Genomic DNA, 7643 nt, shown 5'->3' on the forward strand with positions numbered 1-7643 from the left:
TTCGTACCTTGTGTGCATCAAAAGAAACAAATGAGTTAGAGATTTTGTGTACCAATTTTGAAAGCAATACAAATTTTAGAAGCAAGTTTGCATACCTTTTGTGCACCAAAAGCAGCAAACGAGTTGGCGGGATTCAAAGCAGACATACAAGATAGCAGCTCCATATTGATCTCATCAAACGATTTTCAAGCTCTTGACTAATTTGATCAATGACTCCAACAAAAATTTCTCTTCTAAAGTGATCATCATTTGTTTGGGGTCGACCAAACCGTGTTGATCTTCCATAAGGCACATAATTATCTTCCATTATATGAACTTGAATGCCATGCTTGTTACAAAATAGTGCGACCTTTTGCAGAAATGCATCCCACCCATTATCCCTAAGCTCTTGTATTCTACTTTTTATAGTTCTAACAAGTTCCATTGAAGTAAGAATATCTTGGTCTCTTCTTTGCAAACAATCAGACAAATCACTTGTGTATCCAAGAATGACAAGCATCGCATTGAAAATAAAGTCAAATGACTCGAACACTCCAACAATAGTATGAATTTTGGGCCAATCACTTCTTTGTGAAGCATCTTGTCCAAGAGTTATGAGCACATCATGGATTGTGGGATACATAGCAATAATGTTAAGAACAGTTTTGTAATGAGAGCCCCACCGAGTATCACCAGGCCTAGGTAACCCCATCTCTTGATTCAAACCACTCCAAGTTTGTAACTCACCACATTCAAGTAGTTTCAGGATATTCTGAAGTCTAGCATCTCGAAGCATGTCATGACGCTTACAAGACACTCCAATAACATTCAGTAATAAAGACACTCGATCAAAAAACCACACACAATCATCATTTCCCTTGGCAACAGCAACAAGAACTAGCTGGAGTTGATGTGCAAAACAATGAATATAATAGGCAGAAGGTGACTCTTTCATGATCAATGTTTTCAATCCTTTAATTTATCCTCTCATATTACTAGCCCCATCATATCCTTGCCCACGAATTTGTGTTATAGTCAAACCATGATCAATAAGTAAAGTTTCAATTGCTTCCTTAAGTGACAATGAAGTAGTGTTACTTACATGAACAACTCCAAGAAAGTGCTCAAACGGCCTCCCTACTTTATCAACAAAACACAAGCATAAAGCTAGTTGTTCTTTATGTGATACATCACTAGACTCATCGGCTAGAATAGCATAGTGCTCATCACCAAGTTCAACAATAATTTTCTTTCTAGTAAGTTGTGCACAACATTGAATAATTTGATGTTGTATCTGATGAGATGTCAATTGACAGTTACCTGGTGCATTCTTCAAAACATACTTATTCACCTCCTCCCTATTGCTGCAAGCCACTTAAATAGCTCAAGGAAGTTTCCTCCATTGCTAGACTGTTCACTTTCATCATGCCCACAAAATGCCAATCCTTGATGAAGAAGAAACTGCAAGCATCTAAGTGAATACTTCAACCTAATCTTGTAAAGACGTAGATCCTCACTGTTCGCCTTCACAAAAAGATCATCAATTGTTGCACAAGGATTCACAAATAAGTTATATCTCTCTTGAGCTGCATTATGCACACTTGATACGCAACCAACATGCTTAAGAAGAGCATCCTCTCTATTCCAATTACTCCAACCACCATCAGTAAATGCATTAGTTCCCTTACCACTAGTTTTTTTCTCTTTGAACAAGTAACATACAAAGCAAAATGCAGATTCCTTCTTGATACCATATTCAAGCCAACTATGGTTATTAAGCCACAAAGGATTGAATGAACGTTCTCTACTCCCAATTGTTCTTTTTTTAAAGTCATGTGCATAAGGTTTGAATGTCATTTTAAGGATATATGCTCTTCGAACTGCATCTTGATCATTGATAGGATAACTTGTAATGGGTAGCCTATCCCTAGGATCATGTTTAAGATGACTAAAATCATAAACCGGTGATGATGGCGGTGACACATCCTTAGTTTGCTCTATGGTCACATTTGACATAGACAATGTTGGTTCTTCAATTTGCTCTCCAATCACAACCGGCATACACACAACTTCGCGGGTCTGCTCTTCAGCTACATCCGACATATTCTCTTCCTTCTTCTTCCCTATCTTCACAGATTCTCTTTGAAAAAGAGAAACAATGTCTGCTACCCTCTTCATTCTTCAACAAATCTACAAGAATACTACTTTCTATCAGTACTACTTCCTATCAATAAAGCTAATTGAGGAAGAACATAGTGCAAAAAAGCAAACCCTAAATCATAAATTTGGGGTAAATCACGAATTTGGGGGATTTTTTTCAGTACCTCACTGCAGCTGGATTTGGAGGGGGGCGAGGTCAGGGCCGCTAGGCAGCCGCCCGACGAGCTGCGGCAGGGGCGCAGGCAGCCGGACTCCGGCAAGGCCAAGGCGCAGCCGCGCGCTGGGAGATGCGCCTGGATCGAGGGATGAGTGGGCGGGCTAGAGAAGAGGTGGTAGCTTCCTCGGCGGCTGGGCGGCGGCAGGGGCGCCCAGCGTGAACGGCGGTGAGCAGTACTGGCGGCGAGGCGAGTTGCGGAGGCGGCTATCGGGGTCGAGCAGGTGCGAGGGAGTAGTGGGCGTCGGGAATTGGATATGGACGGTCTGTTTATTGGGCTATTTTTTCTGGCCCATTTAGAATGTAAATGTATATGGCCTATCTCAGAATCCCAGGGTGGGCCGCGGCCCACCATGGTCACCCTGTACATCCGCCACTGGGTAATACCCTACGTCCTGCTTGATTGACTTTAATGAGTATAGGTGTTACAAGAGTTGATCTACCACGAGATCGTAATGGCTAAACCCTAGATGTCTAGCCTGTATGATTATGATTGCCTCTATGGACTAAAACCTCCGGTTTATATAGACACCGGAGGGGGCTAGGGTTGTACAGAGTCAGTTTACAGAGAAAGGAATCTTCATATTCCCACGCCAAGCTTGCCTTCCATGCCAAGGAGAGTCCCATCCGCACACGGGGGAAAGTCTTCCGTCTTGTATCTTCATGGCCCATCAGTCCGGCCCACGTCACATAGCCCGGACGCCCGAGGACCCCGCAATCCAGGACTCCCTCAGTAGCCCCCGAACCAGTCTTCAATGATGACGTGTCCGTCGCACAAATTGTTTTCGGCATTGCAAGGCGGGTTCCTCCACCGAATACTTCAAAGCATCTGAACCGAAGGCCTATATTTGGCCCTTACATCTTCGGTCTTGGTAAGGTGAATTCTTCGAACAGCTTTGTTTTGCATTAAATGTCATACCCTTCGGCTTTTGTGCTTCCGTCGCCTCAGCTTCCACGTGGAAAACGAATACGAAGGGTCAAAGCATTTTTACAGATAACCCCCAACAGCGTACGGAAGGTGTCTATTTAAGGAGATTAGACCTCAGATACTATTCCATACCAGGCAAAAATCCTTTGAACTGGCCACAAGAAACCATGCAATCATGGCCAGTGCTCCTAGTTCTTCCTCCCGCCCCCACGGCCCTCAAAAAGGCAATTGGGAGAGCTGCTCTGTATCCCATGCCCAGCTGACCAAGCTCCATGTGCAGGGATATCTCCCCCCTACGAATCTAGTCCCCGTTCGGGCGGGATTAACTTCTTTTACTAGCGAAGCCCTAGCAGAAATTTCCCGAATCCTTCAGAAGGGGAGCGAGTGTGCTTCGTTTCCTTTCTTTTAAGAGGCATTGGATTCCCAATCCATCCTTTCCACTGAGGTATCCTAGAGTACTATGGCCTCCAACTGCACAATCTCACGCTAGGCTCCATTCTGCATATCGCGGGCTTCGTTGCTCTTTGCGAGCTGTTCTTAGGCTGCGATGCCCATTTTGAGCTATGGAGGAAGCTTTTCTGCCTCGTCCCTCGCTCCCAAAAGGATTCAATATTCAAGGTGGGCGGTGCCGAAGTATGGCGCATAGCCGGGACAGGATATCTATCCGGCACTCTGAAGAAGGCATCCGAGGAGTGGCCCTCGGAGTGGTTTTATATTGAAGACGTCGTTCTCTCGGACCCAATCCGCCGAGGCCAACCGGAATTTTCCAATGCCCTATTAAAAAAGTGCCACAGTTGGCGCCCCCAGAGCCTCGAGGAGGAAGATAGTGCGGAGGTTAAGAATTTAATGGACAAGATAAAAATACTTGCCCGATCCGGACTGTCCATAATTGAGGTCATGGCGATTTCCATAAGGCGAGGTGTTCAACCACTGTAATCCAAAAAGACTCCCCATGTGGAACTACAACGGGGAGGATGATACATCTCGCTACAGGCGCAAGGGTCCGGATAACTTCTCCGCCCTGGCCGCCGGGTTGGCTGATCTTTATAAAGGGGAGAAAGAAGAATTCACTCACCTTAAGTGCCGAGATGGCTTTTCCATGTACAAACCCCCTAGCTCGGCAAGCTTTAAATCCAGAACCTCACTCAATCCTCTTCCTGAGTCGCAACTAGTTGAACTTAACCCGACCACTTTTAATAGGAATGGAGGAAGGCCACCGCAGGGATCTATAGCCCCGCTCCAAAGCCGAAGGACCATATTCGGGACCTGGATCCCGAATTTGAGGAAGATCTAGATATATTCATGGAGCTCAAGGAGGGGATCTTCTATCAAGCGAGCTATGATGGCACATAAGTGGCCATTGAAGCCGATTACCCTGGCCTTCTTCCTTCTTCCCATGTAAGTACCTAGGGAGCGTCCCCTCCAAAAGAGTTTTCCCATCGCGCCTCACCCACCGTACTATCTGCCGCATCGGGATTGTCCCTTAAGGGGATGCCTACCCAAGGTGGGTCTTCGAAAATAAAGGCAGACGACGATACTTCCAAGCCCCTACCTTCATAAAAAAGGTACGATTTTTAATACGCCCCGTGGCAAACATACCGAACTATGACATTTTCTGCTATGCCATATTTCAGGAAGAGCTTTCACCGGACTGTATCCGGAGACCTTGCCGGGCATATGTCCACCAATCTGACCCCAGACCCTGCCTCTAAGGCTAGAGTTGATACAGGTGCAATGCCGGATTGTCCTCTCTCCCATGATTCGGATAATGTATCCGTCACCAACTCCAAAGTGGAGAGTGCAATGAACCATCGGCGCCAGAGGGCAGCTATGCGTGACTGAGGGAGTCCTGGATTAGGGGGTGTTCGGGTAGCCGGACTATACCTTCAGCCGGACTCCTGGACTATGAAGATACAAGATTGAAGACTTCGTCCCGTGTCCGGATGGGACTTTCCTTGGCGTGGAAGGCAAGCTTGGCGATGCGGATATTCAAGATCTCCTACCATTGTAACCGACTCTATGTAACCCTAACCCTATCCAGTGTCTATATAAACCGGAGGGTTGTAGTCCGTAGACAATCAACTCCATACACAACAATCATACCATAGGCTAGCTTCTAGGGTTTAGCCTCCTTGATCTCGTGGTAGATCTACTCTTGTACTACCCATATCATCAATATTAATCAAGTAGGACATAGGGTTTTACCTCCATCAAGAGGGCCCGAACCTGGGTAAAACATCATGTTCCCTGCCTCCTGTTACCATCCGGCCTAGACGCACAGTTTGGGACCCCCTACCCGAGATCTGCCGGTTTTGACACCGACATTGGTGCTTTCATTGAGAGTTCCTCTGTGTCGTCGCCTTTAGGCCCGATGGCTCCTTTGATCATCAACAACGATGCGGTCCAGGGTGAGACTTTTCTCCCCGGACAGATCTTCATCTTCGGCGGCTTCGCTCTGCGGGCCAATTCGCTTGGCCACCTGGAGCAGATCGAAAGCTACGCCCCTGGCCATCAAGTCAGGTTTGGAAGCTTAAACTACACGGCTGACATCCGCGGAGACTTGATCTTCGACAGGTTCGAGCCACGGCCAAGCGCGCCGCACTACCTCGAGGGGCATGATCTAGCTCTGCCTCCGGACAGTGTCCCGAAGGCCGCCCACGCATCGGTTCCGACCCCTAACTCGGAGCCTATTGCGCCAATCGAGGATGAGCGGTTGGACGTCACCTCGGGGGCTGTGATCTCAAAGGCGATCGAGCCGAACGCTAGCCCCGCACTCTGCACGACCCGTGACTCCAAGGATCCGGACTCCTTTCCGGACTCCGAACCCCCCGCGCCCCTGCCAATCGAATCCGATTGGGTGCCGATAATGGAGTTCACCGCCGCAGACATCTTTCAGCATTCGCCTTTTGGCGACATCCTGAATTCTCTTAAGTCTCTCTCTTTATCAGGAGAGCCCTGGCCGGACTACGGTCAGCGAGGGTGGGATACGGACGATGAGGAAATTCAAAGCCCACCCACCACCCACTTTGTAGCCACTGTCGACGATCTAACCGACATGCTTGACTTCGGCTCCGAAGACATCGACGGCATGGACGACGATGTAGGAGACGAACAGGAACCAGCACCTGTAGGGCGCTGGAAGGCCACCTCGTCATATGACATATATATGGTGGATACTCCAAAAGATGGAGATGGCGATGGAACAGTGGGGGATGACGCCCCAAGAAACAGCCAAAGCACCGGCGTCAGCGGCACCGCTCTAAATCCCGCCAAAGCAAAAACGGTGATTCCGGCACGGGAGATAATACTACCCCGGATAGCGCCGAAGAACACCCAGCTCAGCAAGATTCGTCACAGGAAGATGGGGAAGCCATCCCTCACGAGAGAGCGGCAGACCGAGAGGTCGAGGATGATAACTATACGCCTCCCTCCGAAGACGAGGCAAGCCTCGATGACGACGAATTCATCATACCATCAGACCCCGCCGAACAAGAGCGTTTTAAACGCAGGCTTTTAGCCACGGCAAGCAGCTTCAAGAAAAAGCAGCAACAACTTAGAGCTGCCCAAGATTTGCTAGCTGACAGATGGACTGAAGTCCTTGCGGCCGAAGAGTATGAACTCGAACGCCCCTCCAAGAGTTACCCGAAGCGCAGGCCGCTACCCCGATCAGAGGAGGAAGCACCTACATCACCAGCGCATGACATGGCAGACCGGCCACCTCTTGGCCGCGACAGAGAGGCCTCTTGGCCCTCCACCCAAGCCATGCCCCGACGCCGCTCAACTAAGGCACGGGAAAATGCGCCCGACCTGCGAGACATACTGGAGGATAAGGCAAGACAAACAAGATCGATCTACGGATCGCGCAGGCGCCCTGCGGCATGTGAAAATGATCTTCACTCCAGATACAACAAATCCGGCCGGGCCGAACACAACAGACATAGCTCTTCCGAGCTGCGTCGTGATATAGCCCAGTACAGAGGCGCCGCACACCCTCTATGCTTCACGAATGAAGTAATGGATCATAAAATCCCAGAGGGTTTCAAACCCGTAAACATCGAATCATACGATGGCACAACAGATCCGGCGGTATGGATCGAGGATTATCTCCTTCACATCCACATGGCACGCGGCGATGATCTACACGCCATCAAATACCTCCCGCTCAAACTTAAAGGACCAGCCCGGCATTGGCTTAACATCTTGCCAGCAGACTCAATCGGTTCTTGGGAGGACCTGGAAGCCGCATTCCTCGAGAACTTCCAGGGAAGTTACGTGCGACCACCGGATGCCGACGACTTAAGCCACATAATTCAGTAGCCAGAAGAATCGGTCAGACAATTCTGGACACGGTTCCTAACAAAG

General features: G+C 48.6%; 1 pseudogene; it reads right to left on the reverse strand.

Moving 5' to 3' along the window:
* Positions 1-599: 599 nt before the first annotated feature.
* LOC147970315 (uncharacterized) lies at positions 600-2157 on the reverse strand (annotated as a pseudogene).
* Positions 2158-7643: the final 5486 nt, after the last annotated feature.

Source organism: Triticum urartu, chromosome 5A (assembly GCF_056163025.1).
Source record: "Triticum urartu cultivar PI428250 chromosome 5A, HENAU_Tu73, whole genome shotgun sequence".
Lineage (NCBI taxonomy): Eukaryota > Viridiplantae > Streptophyta > Magnoliopsida > Poales > Poaceae > Triticum > Triticum urartu.